Here is a 24477-nt window from a genome sequence, read left to right on the forward strand (position 1 = left end):
AAAACTGTCCTAGACATTCTTGATATAGTAAGCATGCCAGAGGCCGTGCACATTTGCATCAGACATTGGCTATAGTTCAAAGTATCAACACACTACTGGCCAGCAGGAAGAGGCTGCACACACATGCAAAGGACACATGAAAGGTTTTAGCAAAAGAGGAAATGGGGACAGATTGAAAGGTGCCTAACTTTGAGCGTACTTCCCAGACTACACAAAGACCCATCAACCATTCCCGCACTGCACAATACTGAAAGCTGGTACCTTCTCAGATTTCCCTTCCTAGCTGCCTGCCTTGCTTCCCTTTAGACCTGGCCCTGAAATGCCGACACACAGGCTATTCCTAGAACGCCAGGTTTAAAGTAACAATCAGGGGCTCCTGGGTGGCTCAATCGGGTAAGCGTCTGACTCGGGCTCAGGTCGTGATCTTGGGGCCTGGGATCAAGCCCCATGTTAGGCTTCCCACTTGGCAGGGAGTCAATTTCTCTCTCTTCCTCTCCCCCTCCCCTGCCTCTCCCCTGATCATGCTCTCTGTCTCTCTCTCAAATAAATAAAATTAAAAAAAAAATAACCAACAATAACAAACTGAGCAGAAACATCAGGTAACACGCATTGTGAGAAAGAGATTTCATTAATTTAGTCCAGACACACTACTAAAAAAAAAAAAAAAAAAAAAAGAGACAATAACCTCAGAGTGGGTGGGGAATAAAAATCAGAAACAAGAGTTACTGCAATATATTAACTAGACTGTCCCATCCAGAGATTTCCTTTAGTATTTCCTATAAAGCAAGTCTGCTAGCAATTAATTCTATTAGTCTTGGTTTCTAGGAAAGCCTTGTTTTCACCTTCAATTCTGAAGGATAATGTCCTTGGATAGAGAATTCTTGGTTAGTTTTTCCATTGCTTTCTGGCCTTCATTATATCAAATTAGAAGTTTGCCATTAATCACGTTCATGTTCTTCTTCACTGAAGGGTTATTTTCCTCTTTAGGCCTAACTCAGGGTCACAAAGATTTTATCCTGTGTTTGATCAAAAAGTCTTGTTGTTTTATTGAGGTTTTAGATTTAGGTGCACATTTGCACAGTTTCATTTGAGTAAATACGTTTTTTTTTAATTTAAAGATATCCAATTGTTCCAGCTCCATCTGTTGATATGGCTATACATTCTTCATTAAATCACCTATAAGTCTTTGATAAAATGAGTTGTTTTTGGATTCTGAAATGTATTTGATAAGGAGGTATATTTTGATATCACTGAGTGTGCTCTATAAATATCTAAAGATATCAATTACTAAAATTTGTTTGATGTTCTAGTCTTCCATATTTCTGTATCTACATATTTCTATATCCTTCAAAGATATCACTGTTTTTCTTGCATTGTTTTTGATGAGAAGTCAGTAGTAGTTTTCTTTTTTTTAACCTGTGTCTGCTTTTTATATTTTCTATGTATTAATTTTCAGAAGGAACTATTAAATTTTTTAAATACCTGTAGATATATCTTAGTGTTTCCAAGAAATAAGGGTAGAGGCTAGAAATAACAAAGAAATGAGCAGTTTGCGTTGTAACTGAGCAGGTTATGAATTCTTAGGGAAGCTTTTCCTTTTCCCAGATGTTGCTGGCACCAAAACAGAAATTTATGCTTTGTCTCTCTTGGGTAGCATTGTTTTATCTAGTTTAATTTCTCTCACAAGATCTAGTTATTCAAGGGTCAATTCTTATAGGAGTCTCTCCATCTCCTACTGCCGAAATCTTCTTCTCTTGAGTTTGATAAAATTGCCACTATCAAAGCCTCTACGTTTTTAACTGATAAATGCCCTCAGAGCAGCTGAGAGCTCAATGAGCTGAGACTTATGGAAGTCCAGTGAGGAGACAGATGTGTGTCTGGATATAAATTTTGACATAAATATAGATATATGTATATGTATGTATATATTATTGGACATACATACATATATGTTATTGGATAAAGGAATTATCCTAAAGTGTATTGCATGTGTTCTTGATTTTACTCAAAGTGTTGGAAAATCATGAATAAAATTGTATATTTTAGTAATTATATACCTGTTTTAAATTACATTCAGGGTGAACATAACTGCCCTGCTAAGTTTTTGAAATGCAATTATGGGAAATTAAAAGTGAACAATTCACAGGTACTATACACAAAATATATTTCAGAAATCCGTGATGATCAAATTTTGTATTTTGTCTCAAGTGTATTCATTAGTGATGTAGTTAGTTGTTTTCTTGTCCATAAGTCCAAAACTGAGCTTCACAAGGTTTCCAGATTCAATCTTCCCTTCATGTTATGTTATTTTTCTTTTATTTTTATAATATAGAGTGGCTCCTTTTGTTTGCAAGCTTATTAATCTTTTATGTTGACCAACTTAAGAGGGATTCACTTCCTTATTAATTTGATATACCCTACATCAAATTATTCTGTCTGGCAAGAAATTTGCCATATAAATTTCCATGTACAGTGATGTAAAGAAACCAGGAACTATAAAGTAGAAAATTTCTCATGTAATTAAAATTAGATGAGTCTAATAAAAAAATAAAATAGCTGACTTTCAGATGGTAAGACAGTAAGAATGTTGATATACTGGACTGAAAATATAAATATCTTATGTTTTACACCAAATACTGTCCTTGCTGTGGGCTGCTTTATCTATGGGATGGGACATGCTGTAATCAGACTTTTCTGGAAATTACCGAGTAGAAATATGGACATGATTTCAAAAGAGACCTATTTAAATTCTAATTTGGTTCCAAGTCACTAATACATAAAACTTGAACAATCATAATATTTGTTAAATAGATTGTTGTTACTGGGTACAGGTCAAATGAGTTACTATTAACCACAATTTATTGGAAAGTAACAAGTTACCAAAGAGTAAATGTACTACTCAGTTTTTTAGAATTTACATTTTTAATCTCATGACAACCTTAACACATGAATACTACCGTAATGGCCATTTGACAAATGAGATAATTGAGACTTTAAAAATGAAATCCATTATCTGAGATTCCATAGTTTGTCAGTGTTAGAACTGGGATTTGTTTGACACCCGAGAATGTCTTTATAAATCACTACACTGTGGCTAAATTTTTGGTTAAATTTTTCCACTCAGGCAGCATTTTGGGATTTATGACCTAGTGATCTAACTTGATATGTAATCATTTAACTAGCATCCATGTAAGTCATGTCACCTTTAAACCTATCATGCTGGATTTCAGGAACAGTTCATCTACAACCTAGTTGTAGGCAAAGATTGAAACTACATATAAAACTTTTATGTCAGAGATGATTTTAGAATCTTGAATTTTTACATATGGAAGACTTGTACTTCACTGCCTTGAACTAGATAAAATGACTAAAATTCCTCTAATCAAAGTGGGTTAATTGTTAATAAAATAAAACATGCAATTTCCGTTATAAAATATTACCCACATCTTGAAGCACAAATTCTTTTTTGTTGTGGAGAATAGTTAAAATAGATCATTGAGGAGTCGCCAGAAGACATGCTTGGAACAACCCAAATGTTGCGCATCCTCCGAGGCCTTTTTTTTTCCTCTATGAAAAATGTACCAGTTTCAATAAACCAAAGCTGGTCTATACATCATTTAGTTCATTCCTCAATATGTAAACCTTGTTTATAGTACTTGCAGCATTTCACAAAGCTATACCTTAATCCCCTGACTTTGCACTATATTGTTTATGCCAAAATTCTTAAACTTTGTTCATATCTCTACAGCTACTACAAGCAGTGATCACTGAGTTTCTGATAAGTTTCATCAAGGCAAATTGAATTTTTATCATATTTAATTTTCTTCTAAGATAACTGTTTTGTGGTAAACAACATTTTCTTCCTCCCTGATAAAGTGTCTCTTTATCTTCTGAACACTGCAATTATAGAACTGTCTCCTCAACTAATTGTGAAATTACAGAACAACAACTTTTCTTAATTACAATCTAAAATTCCTTTACTGTAAATAATTTTATCATCCCTTATTATTCCATTGGCACACATAAAAACGTGCTGAAATTCTCACTCTAGAAATGAGTATACTTAATAGTAAAAAGTTATATAGAGCAAAGATACTTGAAGTATATGTAATCAATTCATCTTATTTCTGAATTAAAATTCATGTTTTCTTATTTACTTCAGTAATATCTTTGATTTCTATGTGGTTATTGATAACAGAATGGCTTCACTGAAATATGTTTATATTTGTGAATAGTTCGTGCGTGAAAATTAATGAAAATATTGTGGGAAGCCTAACTGAACCTTTCCTGGTTTCATATAACCTTCTGGCTAACACTTCAAATTTATACAGAAAAAAACTCAAATCTGTGATAACTGGAGTTTTATAATATGCTTTATTATTTAAAAATAGGCACACATATTGATTTTGTATTTTTGCCCTAATGAAATCTTACATTAATTGATAATTTTTGAAGTGTATGAAAATAAGAAAATGATGGAATAACTACCAAAAATTAAAACAGGCAGATTTTTTCTGTATTCTCTGTGCTTCAACTCTTTTTCATATTTATTTCTTGCTTTTTCTCTCCCTTTGGTAGTGCTAAAAGTCTGGCATCTAACTAAAACCTTACATATATCTACATTAACACTAACTTTATAGCCAAGAATAAAAGATGCAAACTGACCTAAAACCAGTGGACGATATGAAAATCCCCATGTTCACTAGAAACTAAAATCTACTCAAACGGTCTGGTTTTGACCACTTTGTTTCTACAGAAAATATTAATGAACAACAACAAAATCCATATCCCTGAGATTGGAAAAATGTCAGAGTGGAACAGGAAATAGTTAACTGTCCTCTTGGAAAGATGAAGTAATAATAGAACCATGACAACAATATACGCATTTCATAAACATTAATATACTCTGTACCTTGCATAAATTTAACATTTCTCTCTCTCTCTTTCTCTCTCTCTCTCTCTCACACACACAGACACACACACACACACACACAAATAAGACATCATATAAAGGAACTCATAATCCATAGTTTGATACACAGCAAGTCACATAAGAGAGATGGAAAAGATTGACTTTTCATTTTAATTCTAAAATGAGATTAATTTCTGGCTTCTAGGAATGGAAGGATAACTTTTCTGCCTTCTGGAAATAAAAAGAGGTAGCTTTGTCAAACTTAACGGCAGGAAAAAAATTAGAAAATTTCAACAAAATATATGACATGGCTGTCTGAAAGTACTAAAAAGTGACCAAATTTTGGGAGAAATTAGAGGAAAACACATCTGAAAAGATGAACTGCAGTGCTCAGTCCTGCTAGGGTAGCAAAAAGATGAAGCTTGTTAACTTGAGGTTGGAAAGTGTTGGATTTGAAAGAAGAGCCAGCAAGTTAGGGACCAGGTCTGGGAAGAAGAGTGACAGAAGGATTGATATCTAAAAAATTACATTTACTTTACCCCAAACATTGGATAAGTATTAAACTATCCATGTGCAGGTGAGACCCCATAGGCCATAGGCAAAAATGTAGCAACTAGAAGCTAAAAGAATTGTGCAGGGTTTTCAGTGGTTTACCACTTCAGAGGAGTTAGAAATTAAAATTTGAGTACAACCAAGTAAACTGCCTAAAACAAAACAACAAAACAAAACAAAACCTTAGAAGGGATTTAACACAATCTAGATTTTCTAAGATCTAACATTTATAAAATCCAATATGTGATAAGAAATCACTGGACCGTGAAAATACAGAAATATGTGATCCATATTTAAGAAAATAAACACTTAGTGGAGAATAACTCTGAGACAACCATAGGTTATAATTAACAGATAAGGACTTTAGAACAACTTAGACACACATGAATACTTAATATATATATGATAACAGAGGAAGAATATCAGTAAAGATAAACTTTAAAGAAAATGCAAATAGAAATTTTAGAGTTAAAAAGTATAACTGACTATATTTAATTTCTTTTAAAAGATTATGGCTGTTTAAAGCAAATCGTATAAGGTAAATATTACAGGGTTATAAATTATGTAGATATGACAAAAATAGCCTAAAAGTAAGGAAGTGCACTGTTGCAAGCTCTCTATATTTCATGTGATGTGATAAAATAAATGAGATAATGATAATACTTTGGTAGATAACAGAAGATGACAAGGACTATATAAATATACTAAGCAGTGATAATCACTATGATTAATTAACATAACACAGTTGAACTAACCCAAACGGTGAAGATAAGTGGCTCAGAGGAAATATAAGAACGTTAAGCATCAGAGACATGAAGGTTTTTTTTTTTCTATTTTACTGTAATGTTAATTACCACTTGTATTAAATTATTGGGGATTATTATCTCAGTATTATATCTGAGAAAATTGAGGCTTAGGTAAGTTGTTTTTGCTCCTGCACGTGGAAACTGGGAAAGTGAGGACAGGGCAAGGGAGGTTTTATTTCTCATGTTGTTAACTTTCGTGGGTTTAATTTTTTGGTGTGCATAGTTTCTTTCAAAAATCACAAAAACAAAACCTAAATTGCCAAACCCAATTACACATTTCACATTGCTTAACCTTACTGTTTTCTCAAAGCAGAAACCCCTAATTTCAGTATGTTTAATTTGGCATTGACTTCTTGGTTTGTTCATTGGACTATGGAATTAAATATAGCATTGACTCATTTCTAAAGGGAAAGTGACAAAAAAGTTGCAAACTTATGTCAGTACCCAAATATAATAAAAGAGGTTAGCCCTGTTAGGAGATTTTGCCAGTGTATTCAGAGATTGCCTCTGCAAAGACACACACACACACACACACACACACACACACAAACATACAAATCCACTAACTTTTTGTTAACAAAATCACAAATTATAAACCTTGCATTTTTCTAGGTGAATGCTTTAGGAAATTAACCCTAGAATACTCTTTGTGCCAAATGACAAATATATGGGCTGTACAGATTGACTCACGGAAACTTATGAGGCATAGCATGGATGATGGGAGGAGAGTGGGGGAAGGAATAGAACTTTGGAGACCAGGGTAAACGTCTCAGTAATAGTGCATAGTCCTTAAACGTGTGTCCTTAAATGTGTATTGACTTTCTCTATAGACCAAAAAGGTAAAAGAAGTTGAAAACGCTAGGAAAAGTAGGATATGAAAAGTATGAAGTTTTAGAACATTTTATTTTGTAAAAGTCTTTATCTTTGTAAAAGTCAAATTATCACTGTTTTCTCTGGTTAGTATTTTTATTATAGCACGTGATACACAATTTTTTTTTCTGCAAAGATATTAACATTGCGGAAGCATTAAGTTAACAGTGTGTTCTCTTTTATCCAAACTAGAATCGAAGCCAGATAAACAAAGTTTGCTATCCATGATCTCAAATGCAATGTTTCAGATTTACAAGTAAGCTGTTATTTCCTTCAACTTGTATTTATTAAGTATTTTCAAATAATCTATATATTTTCTGAATTTTTGTGTATTTGTTCTATCAACTGAGAGGGGTGTTGAAATCTTTTACTATAATTACAGATTGGTTTTTGTTTTTTTTTTTTTCTTCTTGAAATTTGTTGTTGTTGTTGTTCATGTATTTCAAAGCTCTCTTACTAGGAGCAGACATTTTTAGGTCTGCTAAAATTTTAGGTCATTCTTGACAAATTGATTCCCTTATTATAATGAAATGAACTTTCTAGCTGGTACTGTTCTCTGCTCTGAACTATACTTCATCTGATATCAATAAAAACATTTTAAATTTCTTTTAGTTTTACCATGATACATCCTTTTTAAAAATCTTTTTAGTTGTAAGTAATTTGTGTCACCACACTTAAAATGTGTTGGTAATGGGCAGCATATAGTTGAATCTCTCTACTCTTGTAGGCTTTCAGTTTCAACTGGGATCTTTAGACCACTTATATTTAATGTTATTGTTGATATGGTTAGGCTTAAGTTGATATTCTTACTTGTTTTCTATACGTTCCATATGTTCTTTGTTCCCATTTTACTTTTTTCTTCCTTATTTTGGTAATTTTAACTTACCCATCTTATCTCCCTTGTTGACTTATTAGTTACAACTCTTTGTTATTTAGTAGTTGCTTTTGGATTTATAGTATATATTTGATTTTATTAAATCTTCAAGCGATAACATACACTGCATGGTACAAGAATTCTACAGTAATATACTTCCATTTTTCCCCTTCAGACTTTAAGTTACTGTTGTCAGTTATTTTGCTTTTACATAAGTTATAAACCTCATACTGCATTGTTACTATTTGTTTAAAATTTTATTTACTGGGGCGCTTGGGTGGCTGTTGGTTTATATATATTTTATATATATAAATGAAAACTGAAGAAATAACCTATCACAAGGTATTTATAGAATGGAAACCATAGCTTTACAATGTACTAGGCTGTATGAATATAAAATTAGTTTGTCCCAATAAGTTAAACTTGCTCGGGAAATTTTTAATTAAAATTAGGCATAGGGACTATTGATCGAACATATGTGGCCTGCTCTATGCTACCAGCTTTAGTAATACAGACTCACATATTTATACCTACTGATTTTTGTTATTTTGACATTTTTCTCTATCAATTTTGATGTATGGAAGAACAGCACAAGTCCTTAGAAATAAGGTTAGTTGCTATGTATCTGGGGAGTAACATAAAATAACTTAATGTCTTTTATCTAAGGGATGTATTTATGCTACTTCTCCCCTCCCCTGATGTTTGAACCTTGATAAATCTGTAGTGTTATTCTCATAACCACCCTGCAAATTTGAGATTAAAAGCCTAAATTAAAAATGCTAGAAAGTGGTATAACTGGTATTTAAATCTCTATCACTGTATTCAATCCATTTGCTCTCTTCATGTATGTAGTGCCTTTTAATATATTATGTTGTATTATTAGTTATCTTTGTATGAGTCCCAGTGGTATTTCCACTCTCATTTTATGTTGGCACTCAAGTCCCTGTCTCATATGTCTTTGTATTTTTAAGTATGATGTAAGGCCTAATACAGAATAGAACTTCAGTAACTGTGGATGGTAAGTTGGCTCCTTACTAAAATTCTTACTGCAGTGATTCTAAGGGCAAGGAGAAAACCACCAGAATTAGATGGAGAACTTTTTCAAACTTCGCATACACCTCCAAAAGATCCTAATTTTCCTGACCATAGTGAGCTGATGGTTCTCATGGGAGTATGTCCCATCCGTGGAGTACATGGGCTATGATAGAAGTTGAAAAAACCTGTCCCAGTTAAAAAATGACTTGAGGCTTCAGTTGCATCATCTCTTCAGATCATTTATAGCCACGCTATTCAGAGTGTCTCCTGTGGACCAATGCCACTCCATCAACCCTCTGTTACGAGGCTGCAATAAATACAAAATCTGAGAGGTCACGTTTATAAACTTGAAGATAAATTTGACATTGCCTTGACATCTAAACACCTGATCAACAGGCTTGTATTTTCTGTATTTTTCTTAGTTTTTTGTTTTACCATGAATTATTTAAAAAATACATTTTTTTAAAAAGATTTTATTTATTTATTCAACAGAGATAGAGACAGCCAGTGAGAGAAGGAACACAAGCAGGAGGAGTGGGAGAGGAAGAAGCAGGCTCATAGCAGAGGAGCCTGATGGGGGGGCTTGATCCCACAACGCCGGGATCACGCCCTGAGCCGAAGGCAGACGCTTAACTGCTGTGCCACCCAGGCGCCCCTAAAAAATACATTTCTTAATTCAATCCATTTACAATGAATTGGAAATTAAAAATGAACGAAACATGGATCTTTTACCACAGATAATTTGGGAGGAAGTGAGAGAGCTCACGCATAGTATAAAATTATTTTCTATTATTTCTCAGAGCATGAAGATGCCTTACAGAATAGATTTGACATTAATATGTGCTTAGTCACGGTCAGTTTTATTGGGTTGGAAAATGTCTGAAAGGAATGTCAGAGAAAAGTATAGAGTGAGAATTGTGAACATTACCCTGAAATCTACTCTGACTAGGAGCCTTATGTCCCTCTGTGAAGACTGTCATTTCTTGGTATTACTTTGAAAGGAGGAGCAAATCCATACCGTATCAGAATGCTTGAAATTTTTGACCTCCACATACCAAGTTTCTATATTGAATACTATGTGCAATAGAAATAGCTGTGTTTCCTGATAGAGTTCAGACGTTGGGGGGAGACAAAGAATTTATCCTAGTGGTGTAAAGGTTTTTTTTTTTTTTTTTTTAATAATAAAATTTAACAGTAATATAATAGTTGTGTATATATGTTAATGTATATATGATTATAATATATATATTATATATATGAATAGTACATTCATATATATATGAATTGGAATTGATTTCCAATTTCCAATTCTACATATATATATATATATAGGAATCCAATATATATATTATATTCATATAAAATCAGGCATCCCATTTCATGTTTCTAATATGTAAAATAACTGCCACTTCTGCTTCCTGAAAGCCAAACTGAACAGGTACCTCCTGGTCTATAACTGTAAAACACAATGATGTCACACAAGGGAATACACAATATATAGGAAAGATATCAGGCAAAAATGTTAAATGATTTATAAGCTCAACTCATGTCTTCTGAACGCAAATGCCATGAATGAGAGATGTGGTGAAAGACACAAAGAAGAGTGAAAGCGTTGCTATTACAAGGGGAGTGCAGAAACAGAGGCACAAATAGGAACCAAAATCAATTACTATCTGACAGTCCATTCCCTTGTTAAATAGGTGGTAGAATGCTTAATTAAAGAAGCACTTCCTTGGTATATATGCCTTACAGAGAGTGCTTCCACGCCTCTGTCCCCGGAAACATAATCATCGCGTCTTTACAGAGGGCAGTGTATATCCATAAAACAAATGCTGACAAGCAGAACATTAAAAGAGGCTGTTTACATATCTGCCAGAACGATAATTTAGTTTAGGCTTTCTGTTTTAATAAAAGTGCATGAGGCATAACAGTAACAATCTCTACTCCCTTTTAAAGCAAATGGAAGGGAAAAAACCCACCTTAAAACTATGCAATGTAATAGGCCCTGGTACTGTTGTGATAGGAAAACAAAGAGAAAAAAAAAAAAAAAGAAAAAGTGCTGTAAACCAAGTCACAGTGCACCTGGATACTGATTAGAAACCACAGATCTGTTTCAAACAAACCTCATTTAAATCACCTTATTATCCAATAGGGGCTGCCTTTTTTTTTTTTTTTTTTAAGATTTTATGTATTTATTAGAGAGCACAAGCAGGGGAAGCAGCAAAAGGAGAGGGAGAATTAGGCTCCCTGGGAGCCCGATGTGGGGCTCGATTGCAGGACCCTGGAATCATGACCTGAGCCAAAGGCAGATGCTTAACCAACTGAGCCACGCACGCACTCCCAACAGGGACTGCTTCAAATGGTCATCTTACAGGAGCCCCAAATTATTGTCAAGACAGGTAGACAAACACCTACTTAAATGAAACTGAGTCGTCTTGAGCCACTTTGTCTTAGTTTGATTATGCGCCCATTTCTTAACAAAGTAGGAAAGGAGTGTGGGACACACTTAAACGCTTTAGTCACTCTCTCTCTCTCTCCTCCAGATAAAATTTAGGATACTGTTGCAAAAGGGAGGGTGAATGTATACTGGGAGACAATTACCAAAAGCACACTTAAACGTAGCAATTCAGTTTTGGGAGCACACATATCGTATAATGCCTGTTTTGCAATATATATTTTCACTTATGAACTTATTGATTGCAAATCAAAAAATATGAATTATTTTTTTATTATGTTCGGTTAGCCACTGTATAGTACGTCATTAGTTTTTGACGTAGTGTTCAATGATTCATTATATATGTATAACACCCAGCGCTCACCACAGTGTGTTTTCATTGATATGTGGAACATAAGAATTATCTCTTTTTAAAGATGGCATGGTATTTCACTGTGTGGATATATTACATCCTTGCATGGACACTTAAGTCATTTTTTTTTTGTTTTTGCTTTTTGCTCTTATAAATAAGGATGCAATAAATATCTTCATATGTTAAGTTTTTTAAAACACCATCCAACTGTATTTAGAGTTTCACTAAAATTAAAAGATAAACACTTTTTTTTTTTTTCTGTTTGCCTTTAAGAACTTACTGGGGGAAAAAGTGATTTCAAATATGAAAAATTGATAGATCACTTCACATTATGTAAACAACATATGGTAAGAGTAATGTGTGGTTTTGACTTTGACACATTCTAGGTTTCTGCAGTATGTTAAGCATTGAAACGTCACATCCTTCCATCTTCCTCAAACACGTTCATTTTAAGCTTCAGTTCTCAACCACATATAGTATGGTTTACAATAAAAAATAGAAAGCTATGCACTCAGCTTCATCTCCAATTTTAGTCTGATAAAAACACACAGCCACCCCCTCGCTGTAAATACTTCAGGCAGTAGGCCTGATACAGCTTAATGTTTTCTGATGCTTTTGTTCAATGCTCCAGTTCTCTATTTTGAAATATCCCTGCTAATTTATGAGCTTACCATGGAATGCTATGTGAGTAACACAGCAGATGCCTCAGTGTGCCTATTTTGTTAAGAATATCAGAATATCTGAGAAGCTATTTACGAGCTAGGGAAATATTACTTTCATTTTTCTGTAAGACCGTGGTGATTCTGTTTTAAGTGCACAATGTGTTTTAAACCAGAAAGGGAGAAAATGGAAGATGTAACATTGTAGTTTATATATTATTGTGCTATTCCAATCAAAGACGAAACTCGGGGGCGCCTGGGTAGCTCAGTCGTTAAGCATCTGCCTTCGGCTCAGGGCGTGATCCTGGCGTTCTGGGATCAAGCCCCACAACAGGCTCCTCCGCTGGGAGCCTGCTTCTTCCTCTCCCACTTCCCCTGCCTGTGTTCCCTGTCTTGCTGGCTGTCTCTCTCTCTGTCAAATAAATAAGATCTTGAAAAAAAAAAAAAAAGACGAAACTCTGTGTTGATTCTTTCTATGGAAGCTTTTACTCTTTTCTTCTTTAGCCTATTGCTAAGTCACTTTTTTAGGACCATTTGAAGTTAAAATGCTGAGGATTTTCATTTTATTATTCCATTTTGAGATGCTAAGTACCAAAAATAAAAGTATCTTTCCCTCACTGCAGAATTTTTTAAAAGTTATTCATAGTATTGCAATTGTTTAAGGGTTCAATGTTATTTTTCCCCCATTTAGAAGTTGACCAAAGTACCATGGCTAATTTGAATAATTGCACATCCCACTCTAGAGTTTAAGTGGAATCACGTCCATGGTCTTTCTCAGCTTCAGGACAGTCCTGGGGATATGAAGTGATCCACGTCTTCATCTTACCAGTGGAACAACTGAGCAGTCTCTGCCTTTTGCTGGCAGAGTCAGATCTAGGCTTGAATCATGTCCTGTTACTACCAGGTCTATCTGTTGCCCCAAATTAGACACTTTGTATTTGTTTGGATTAATTCCACGTTTTAAAATTCTCATTTCTTACTCTTGTTTCTTGTATTTCAGAACTTTTTTCTCGTTTTCTTGTCATATTACTCCTCTTGGAATATTTTTTTTTTGAAGCTCATTAATATAGACATATTTATGGGAAAGTCTCTGTTTTTAGTAATTTGAAGTTGTCTTTATCCTTATTCTTGAAAGTGTTCACCTAAATTGTTCATAGAATACTGTTGTTTTCCTCAGTAATTTAAAAATATTATTTCACTTTCTTTTGATTTTGTTACTGCTTTGTTAAGTCTGCCAAGTATTTGCCCTTTGCTCTTTTTCTTTTTTTAAAGGCAAACTTTTCTTTCTGATTTCTTTGAAGAATTCATTTATGTGTTTGTGTTTTGCAAAACTTCACTGCACTATGTCTAGGTGTGAATTTTTTAAAAGTTTATTCTGCTTGGGATTCATTGACAATCCAGGACCTATAGTTGCATATTTGTCACCAAATTTAGAACCTTCTCAATTACCATTTTTAAAAAAATCTTCGGGGTGTCTGGGTGGCACAGAGGTTGGGCGTCTGCCTTCGGCTCAGGGCGTGATCCCAGCATTATGGGATCGAGCCCCACATCAGGCTTCTCTGCTGGGAGCCTGCTTCTTCCTCTCCCACTCCCCCTGCTTGTCTGTCTCTCTCTCTGTCTCTCTCTCTGTCAAATAAATAAATAAAATCTTTTAAAAAATCTTCATTAATTATGAATTCTATGTTATCCTCATAGAACTTAGATAATGTATGGTTATCATCTTTCATCTCTTTATATTGAATTGTAGGTGATTTCTTCAGATCTATCTTACAGTTTACTGATGTGTCCTTGGGCTGTGGTGAATATGTAATCTATCCTATCCCACTTGTAATGTTAAATTTTATCAAATTTTATTTCCTTCTTTGAAAATATTCCTCCTCAATTTTAATAATCTCTCCTTGTACACTTACCTAGGTCTCCTTTTAATAACTGTAAGTATACTAAAATATCTTTAGTATGTTTCAATATTTCTATTGTGGTAGGTCTGGTTTTGCCGTTTTACTTCTTGAACCCTCAATTATAAATGCCTTGCTGAAATGTATGTCCTGTGATTTCGTTGTTGTTGTTGTTCATATTCTGTGGAAGCTTTATTTATGAGACTTCTTTGAAGCCTTGTTTTAAGGCATGTTCCTTCAAAGAGGGTTTGCATAAATTTCTGGTAGCCAATTAAGTATATTATTAACCTGACATCAATTCATGCCAACATGTTTGTCACAAATACTGACTCTGTCCTTAAATAGCTATATGATTTAGGGTAAGGTACATGATTTATTTGTAATCTCCCTTTCTCGTTTGAATAATAGATATAATAAAATAGTAGTACTTAGCTAATAAGTTGTGAAGTCATATAGTTTCATGTAACATTCTCTCTCTCTTATCCAACTTGAAAGAAATAATTAGTAATTCTAAAACTTGTCCTGGATGTGCCTGCATGGCTCAGTGGGTTGAACGGCTGCCTTCAGCTCAGGTCATGATCCCAGGGTCCTGGGATAGAGCCCCACACAGGGATCCCTGATCAGTGGGGGGCCTGCTAATGCCCACCCACAACGCTCATGCACTCTCTCTCTCTGTGTCTTAAGTGAATAAAATCTTTAAAACAAATTAAAAAAAATAAAACTTGTCCTAATGTTGGGGGCCTGGCTGGCTCAATTGATGGAGCATGTGACTCTTGATCTCTGGGTTGTGAGTTTGAGCTCCACATTGGATGTAAAGATTACTTAAAATATACCACTTATCCTAATATATAATTATTTGAAAAATTAGAAACATAAAATTTATTTTTGGTATTTAAGGGTAACTGAAAATTCAATTCAAATAAAACAATAAATTTGAAAAGTAGCTCCAAAGATACCTACAATATGCCTCTTTCTCCCCCCTAGCTCTTGTTCACCTTTCTCTTCTCTCTGCATAATATGCTGGGGAAGGAAACAATTGAATATCTTTATCTTTTGTGGTTTCTATTGGCATGTGTATGCCATATACATATAGTTATAAAGAGATAGTAGCATATTTGCTATCTTCTGCTTTAGGTTTCATTTGTTAAGAATAATCCTTTAGAGATGATTTGTTTCCTTTTTGGTGATCTTTACTCGTCTGCTCTTGTTTCTTTCTAGATTCACAGAAAAGAGAAATGCCTTAGATAGTTTTCTGATTAATACAATCAAAGCCCTCTCTTTATCTCGGGCTAGAGAGTTGTTAACTTTTAAATGGAGAAATGGAAAGAGAGGTTTCTTTTTCTGATAAAACCACAGGAGCCTGAAGTTTTAAAAGTTAATTTTACTTAGAAAATAAGGTAAATAAAAAGAAAATGGTTTTTCCATAAAAGGTGGATGGAATGAAAAAAAAAAAAGTACTTTGCTGTTAATAGATTGTCTCCTCACACAACCCACTCCTATTGCTTGATGTTTGTCAATGATTTTGAGACAACTGGTCCACACCAGGATGCATGCAGTGCTCCCAGGATGGCAATAGAACCAATCAAAATCTAACCTTTGCCCCTGACCTCTTTTTATTCTGCTTAGTCTGTCAGTGCACAAAATTTATTCTGTTATTGTCTTCCCATTTATGCCATGATCCAAGTCTTGATTTTGGATTTAGCCATAATTTTTAGGCTCTTTGTTTGGTGGAAAGTGCTTTGGAAAAAAAGGTCTGAGCTTTTACCTTCGCTCCTTTACCAACTCTAGTGAGCTAACTTTTCTTTAAAAAATTAGGAATTAAGGTCATTCTCTAAACATTCATCCTTTGCTTTCCTTAGGAGAGAAAAATAATGGTTTCATTTCACAGTAGGCATGCAACTTTCATGAGGAATTATCAAAGTTATTGGTGATTGCTCAAACTAAAATTTTGGAGGAAATAAAAGCATATAGCCATTTAAAGAAACAAGTCTTGTATGCCAACACTTTGAGAAGTAAGAAAATCATAAACAGAGCTTGTGGTGCTATAATACTAAGACTGTGTTCTAAAGAGCATTTGTGTAAAAATAACAATAATAATAATAATAACTACAACAGCTATCATTTACTGAGTATTTCATACTGGCTGATTTGTGTCCAGATTAGAAATAATAGTCACAGTTTTTCAGAGGCAGAGAACCATCACCCACTCCCTTGGAAATAAAGGGAATAGCATGGGATAATGACACAGGTATAAAGGTGGTTCTAGAGAAAAGAGAAACAATGGTTTCAGTCTTAATTTCAGAAGCATCAGTACCAAGTAATCTAATAACATTGATCTAATAAAAACCTTTTTGGATGAGGTTAGAATTAAAATAGAGCCAAAATATTTCTTTAGAATGCATAGACGTAGTTGTGAAACTCAAATATTCGGTTTGAGAGAAATGACTTTTTTATCAGTCCATACATTTGATAGGGGCCAAGTAACATTTGATTTGAACAAGCAATCTATAAAGACTTAAATAAACCAATTAGGATAATCACAATATATGACAGTAGAAGCATTCTGCATGCCTGTAAATGAAGTAGAAAAAAATGCTGGCATGTTAAGTAGCTTTATGTTCCTTTTTATTCAAAAAGTGATTTCTGGGATTTAAAGTTTTTCAGGATTCGAAAATAAACTTTCAATTCTTTGTATTTAAGAAAAAATATATCTAAAATAATTATGTGATATCATATGGACTTTATGATCATTGATTGCATAGTAAAACACTGAAAGGATAAAGATGTATATTTACATGCTAAAAATGCTTATCTCAGGATTATGGGTGATTTTCTTCCCTATTCTACATTTGTGTGTTCGCAGAATGTCTACAACTATCATACATTATGATTATAATGAACAAGGTTTATTTTGTATCAAAAAGAAATGGCAGGGAAGTGAGCTGTCAGAGAAAAGAGAAATAAAGTGAATAACAAAGCAGCCATAGATTTTATTTATTCTCTAGCTTTATAAGAGATAAATCTGAGGTAAATAACTGAATTTCTGGTTCTATTAGGAAGTTGAAAGTTGCTAAGTGGTTAAGCAGACTTATGGAGATAAATGGGAGTATTCTGCACCGCTCTGGCAGAAAACCATTTCTTGTATTCCTAAAGTATTTATTTAACCTGTACATTGGGGTGGAGGAATTAGAATAAAGCCTACAGTGTGCTACCTTATCCAGATAAATTAACACTGTTTAATAATCTAGCATCTAAGTAACTGCACCTCTGGGATCTGAAAGGGGGAATTCATACGTCATATAGTCCCTTTTTGTCATCTAAATAGAGAGACCAAGCTTAACATATCTGAAATGATTTTAGAACACAGCAAGTCAAGGGTTTTAAGTATATGACCGTTTACTACAGACTGCAGAGAAATGAGGAATTCAAATAAAAATATCACTGTTTCTCGGGGTGGCCAAAAAGGTTTCATGGAAGGTCTTAAAATGAGATATGAAGCAAAGTTTTGGATTAATTTAAGGGAAGAAGATAATTTCCTGAAAATAGTTCAGAATAGTTCAAAAGGTAGCAGGAGAATGTTGGGAAGTTTGCTTCAACTCTAATGGAGGGTAGGGGAGTCTTATTCATATGTAAATTTAACTCTTTGACCTTGGCATTTAGTAATCCCTTCTTCCCAGTAAAATGGGACCAATTCTCAAGGTCAAAGGATGGGAGCTACGGCACAGACTCTGAATTGCTTCATTCGATATCCACGTCCACTTCCTTCTACGGTACTTCTCTGTATTGAGGGTGTGCAGAGCCCTTACTGCAATCACATTACAAATGTGAATTCGTTTCTTACATCATTAATACTATGAGAGATTTGGAAGGTAGAAATGGAACACCATGACATGGAGGCCAGGCTTTTGCTGCTATTACTTTTCTCCTATCAAATACAGTCTTGGAAACCTCTCTTTTTCTCCCTCCCCCCTTTTTTTCCCCTGAAGAAGGTATAGAAGATATCTTGTATCAAGTCCCTAACTGACTGTTTAGAGTTAGAACATGGAAATTGATGCTGCTGGTGGCAGGCCCTTGATTTCCCAATCAAAGCAGATTGATGCAGTGCGTCTATCAGATGTGGTGGTAACTTGTTGATTTTTTTGACTGTTTTAGGTAGAAAGAGCAGCCCTCTTGGTGGGTGAGGTCTGTTGTGTTGTTCTGGTGATGCTTCTGGAAGATCAGTCTAAAACCTGTTCCTCCCGCCCTTCAAAAAAATCTCATTAAATCCTCTATGGTGCTTTGTGTTACTAAACGTTGACCGATACTTGCCACAGTGAAAATTACCAATATGGAAAGAAGGGAAACAGATGGCTAAATAATTTACAACAGAATATTTTAAAATATACTCTGTATGTGGATTTTGTCAAGGATCTGTTGGGCTAGAGGCTAGAGGCTTTGGCACATATGTCGTTTACACATAAATAGTAAACTAATTGATTACTATATCAATTATTTATAGTAGTGTAATAACGAAATTGATAGGAACAACTAATCTGGGCAAGAGAAATTTCTTTTTAGTCCTCTTCCGTATCATATTAAACTCTATAGATTTGACAGTTATCTTGAAGGCAGAAAGAAATTTTATTATATATTCTCTGTTCTTTACATAAGTTTTACCTTGGGCCAAATGATTTATCTAAGTCTCTGCTTCCTCACCTCTAAAATAAGGATACAATACCACACCAACTTCGTAGGGCTGTCATAGGGATAAATGAGTTAGTGAATTGGGTTAGAAGTTACCAAGACCACCCTCAGGCTCAATGATTCACTGGGAGAACTTGCGATACTCAGAACAGCTGCTATTCTAATATTTATCATTTATTACAGAGAAAAGATAGAGATTAAAACCGGAGAAGGCATATTGAGTAAAGCCTAGGAGAAATGAGGCACAAAGCTTCCCATCCCAGAGAAGTGACTTGGGGATGCTCTTAATTCTCTCAACAATGAGGTTTGACAACATATGCAAAGTATTGTCAATCACAGACTCTTACTCCAGCCTTGGTTTCCATGGTTTTTATCAAGGGTCAGTCACGTAGGCATGTAGCACTCTCGTGTGACCTTAGCTACTCAGACTCTAGCCCCGCTAAAGCAAAATCTTGTGTTCACTTAAATCACATCGTTAGGATAAACTATCTGATCAAATTGATACAGCATGGTCCAATGCCTCAGGCATACAAAAACATCCTTAGCTGCAGCATATTTTAAGGGCTCAGAAGTTATCTCCCAGGAGGTACTAATAAGTCAAGAGAGGTAGATAATTTTAGAACTTACTAAAATAGGAGACATTCCACAAGAAAAAAAAAAGGCTGTAGAAAATCCTCATTCATCAGATGGCCACTGTTTTCTTCAGCAAGAAGCCTTAATCACACACATTTCCATCTTCATTGACATTAAAAATTCCCTAGGGGACTTGTTGGATGTAACGAGAAATGTGAGCAACCCAGATATACTGAGTAACTATATAAGCATGAGTTAGTACCATGAATACTGAATATGCAAATCAGTGGAAAACCAAATTCGCTCTTGAAGCAAGGAAGGTAATGATATGAAATGTAAATTAAGGTAAAATTCATCAGGAAACAATCAGAATCTGTTCTCACTCACATACTTCTTGAGGCAAATGAGAATGATAGCTATTATTTATTAACTGACTGACATATTCATTACTGTTGAATACCTATCAGTCATTCATTTATTTATCCATTCACTTAACAATTATGTATGGAGCACCCAACATGTGATAGGCACTGTTAGAGTCACTGAGCCCAATGAACAAAGCGAGTTAAACACCTGTCCTCTTAAAACTTATAGCAACAGAAACAGCAATAAACAAATACAATCTTTTCAGATGGTGTTAGGTGCTACTAAGAAAATAAACAGTAATTGAAGCAATAAAGCACTAGATTTTATACAAGTAATCAAAATTTTTCATTTTAACCAAGTATCTGGAAACCTTAAGGAAAGGTAAAAAGAAAAATTTGTTCCTAGAAAAACTTACCTATGTGTGTATTTGTTTCTTACTCTGCTCTAACGAACTACCACAAACTTGGTGGCTTAAAACAATGCATACTTACTATTTTAGGGTTCTGGAGATCAGAAATCTGAAATGGGTCTCAGTGGGCTAAAATCAAGACGTGGCAGGCTGAGGGAACTGTGTCCACACCTTTTGTTGCCTTGAAGGGCTGCCTGCATGTCTTCACTTTTAGGTTGCTTTCCATTCGAAGCCGGGTAACGGCCACTCAAGTCTTTCTCACGTTGACTTAACACTGATTCTTCTGTCTCCGTCTTCCACCTTTTCAGACCCTTGGATTACTTTGGACCCACCTAGATAATCCTATTTTAAGATCAGTTAATTAGTAACCTTAATTTCACCTGCAATTTTAAATTCCTTTTGTCATGTAACATAACATATATACAGGTTTTAGGGATTCAGGTAGGGTTATCTTTGATGGGGCGTGGTCATTATTTTTACCACAGTGAGCTACCTGTATTTGAATACAGAAGAAGCAGTCTGTCCACATATCATACAAAAAAAAAAAAAAAAAACAAAAAAAAAAACCAAACAACCCACAAAAGTTTGGAAGTATTTCTCTCTATTGTACCACATTAAATTCAGTATTTTTAAAGTTAAAATTACCATCTTTTGGTCTGGCATTTTTTCACTGGCCTTTTCCAATGTTGAAGATCTACATGAGTATGTGGGTTTGCAAAGTGTTACCTAATTTAGAGTATAAGCAAAGCTCAGAGTAGGGTTTGCAAAGTTATTGTTTACTATATGCAAGAAATTCATTATGCAAAGCATTTTTCTGTTATATGACTCAGATCATAGGTGAAAGCAGTTTGCGATAAAATGGGAGTATCCTGTGTAGTTGTTATATGGTAAAATAGCTTAGGGGAAAAGGCAGACAATAAAAGTTGCTTCAGTTGCAACTGGATATTTGGGGCAATTTCACTAGGGAGCAGGGTAGTGAGGACAAACATTTGGTTAATAATTTTTCTCCTTTTTTATGTGGGGTCAGGCATGGAAAGATAAGACATTCTACCATTCTCATATTTATCTTTTTAAGTATTGATTTATTTTAGAGCGAGCATGAGCAGGAGAAGGGAGAAGGAGAGAGAATCTCAAGCAGACTCTGCATGACCTGGGGCTCCACTCAAGACGCTGAGATCACAACCTGAGCCAAAACCAAGAGTCGGACACTTAACTGACTGTGTCACCCAGGCTCCCCCTCCCTATATATATATCTATTACTCACAGTAATAATTTACAATAACTTTTCTTAGAATGTTTGGCTTTCTCTTACCTTGTGGTTGAAATTTTAAAAATTATGTAATATTCATCTGATCTATTAATTGAGGAGGACCCAAATAATTGGGTAAAACCAAGATCCATCCAGCAAATATCCAGTATTCATGGACAGAAAGTGCATGGAGCACATAAAAGATTCTAATTTGAGAACACCACGGGAAAATATTTTTAGTTGAAGACCAAGTCCTCACTGATTCACTTACCAGTCATTCCTGAAAATGCCTGTGCTGCTTATTATGAGATGTGTTCTTTTTATGGTGAAGGGGGTGAGAGAGGATGGTCAGATTCATTCAGGATGCTAGAGGGTCGCATATTTTGTGCTTAACCCTGGAAATGAAAGGTATTCCAATTGGAACCACCGTCAATTTGTACTTTATTTTTAAATTTTTTAGAGAGATAGCATGCAGCTGTGAGTGGGGGGATGGGAGGTGGGGAGTGGGGGAGCAGAGGGAGAGAAAGAATTTTAAATAGACTCCATACCCAGCCAGGTACCCAAGGTAGGGCTTGATCTCCCAACCCGGAGATCATGACTTGAGCTGAAATCAAGAGTCTGATGCTTGACAGATTGAGCCACCCAGGCACCCCAATGTGCTTTATTTTTAAATAAAACAAGTTAGGAGCTAAAACTAGAAAAGAATTGTGAAAGGTTGTTAGGATCAAAATGTATTCTTTTGAGCTGGGGTGAGAATATCAACAGCCTATATGTGACAAGGATCATGGTATCAGTTCAATCTCAGAAAAACTGGGACTGAGGACTCCAGATTTCCTGGGATTGTCAATGATTGTCCTACCAGAAGTTACTGCTTTGGACATTGCTACAAGTATATAGGATCCATTTCCTCTGTGGCTGTTGTAAACAAGAAAATTCAACTGAGTAAATGTGGAGATTTAATCGGCTTTGTTCAAGGATTCATGAATCCAGCACTATTTCATTTAGCAAATAGAAGCTTTGAAGAGCTATTAAAAAAAAAAAAAAAAAAGGAAGGCTTTTATAAGCAGAGGGGTGCAAAAAAAAAAAAAAAAAAAAGAAAGTTTCCAGCCAAGAGTAGATTGTTTCAAGCAAGATCACCTTCCTTGGGAAAAGGCAGGGGTCTATGAGGCAGAGGTGTATCAGGCATATTACCTCACTTGTGCTGACCAGGTAATTCCAGATTGACGGTTAAAGGTTACATTTCTGAAAGAGGCTGAAACTGCAATTATATTAGTATTAAGTCTAGGTTTGCTCATGACTCCATTTTGGGACTATAGTCTTTCTTTCCTTCTCTCCTTTCTACCTCCTTTCTTTCCTTCCTTCCTCCTTTCCTTCCTTCCTTCCTTCCTTCCTTCCTTCCTTCCTTCCTTCCTTCTTTCTTTTCTTTTCTCTTTTTTCTCTCTTTCTCTGGTTTTCTTTTTTTCCTTCCTTCCTTCCTTCCTTCCTTCCTTCCTTCCTTCCTTCTTTCTTTTCTTTTCTCTTTTTTCTCTCTTTCTCTGTTTTTCTTTTTTTCCTTCCTTCCTTCCTTCCTTCCTTCCTTCCTTCCTTCCTTCCTTCCTTCCTTCGTTCCGTGACCTTTAAGATCTAAAGGAACACAATTGGAGACAAATATTTGGCAGAATCTTAGGTTTTTATTGCTCATATGATGTACTCTATGTCATTGAAACCAAGCAAATTCTGGTCTTTGTTTACCACAAAAGAAATTCATTTGCAATATTTTATAAACTGTAAAATTAGAGTTATGTTTTAGGTCCCCTCAAATCTATTTCCTCTCTCTGGACAAGCCCTCTAAGCCCACAACAACCTATATCCTTGGGATGGGGGTGGGGAAATGATGGTTTAGTAGGAGAAAACTTATTAAAGTAAGTATGCTTTGGGGAGCCTGGGTGGCACAGTCAATTAAGTGTCTGACTCTTGGTTTTGGCTCAGGTCATGATCTCATGGGTTGTGAGATCAAGCTCCATGTTGGGCTCCTCACCCGATGGGGACTCTGCTTGAGATTCTCTCCCCCTGCCCCTCCCTCCTCCCAGAGCACGTATCCTTCTCTTTCTCTCTCTCTAAAATAAATAAATAAATGTTTAAAAAAAAAAAAAGAAAAATGCTTTTTACAGCAATTTATGCATTCTCTTTTGAAAACACTTGCCTTTTCTTTAATGTTCCAAATAAATCAAGGCCAGAGTGTTTGAATGTCATAATCCACACAGCAAATATCTCTAATTTTAGAGTTTATGCAGAAAAAAAGTCATTCTTTTTTTTTTTTTTTTTTTAAGATTACTTGTTTTAGAGAGAAAGTGAGTGGGTGGGGAGGGGAAGAGGAAGAGAGAATCTTAGGCAGACTCCACACTAAGTTTAGAGCCCAACAGGGGCTCCATCTCACCACCCTGAGATCAGGACCTGAGCTGAAACCAAGAGTTGGACGCTTAACTGACTGTGCCACCCAGGTGCCCCACCGTCCCCCTCCCTGCCCCCCCCAAAGTCATTCTTTGGCATACTTCACACCTATACTTACAGAGGGCTTTTGCTGGGTCTTAGGTCTGGGGATTTTTTTTCAGGTATTATTCTAGCTCAGTTAGCTAAGAAGGAAAAGAACAAAGAGAAGTCATTATCCCAGGTTGTAAAGTTTCCTGAAGTCACTTGCAGTGCTATTTTAATAGTGTATATAAGGAGCCATTCAGATAAAAATACTCTTGATGGACTTTACCGGCAATGTCATGGAGGCTCTGAGATGAAAGAGGAAAAACACTGTAC

The sequence above is a fragment of the Ursus americanus genome, chromosome 15 (assembly GCF_024610735.1).
Source record: "Ursus americanus isolate L20-20 chromosome 15, mUrsAme1.1.p, whole genome shotgun sequence".
Lineage (NCBI taxonomy): Eukaryota > Metazoa > Chordata > Mammalia > Carnivora > Ursidae > Ursus > Ursus americanus.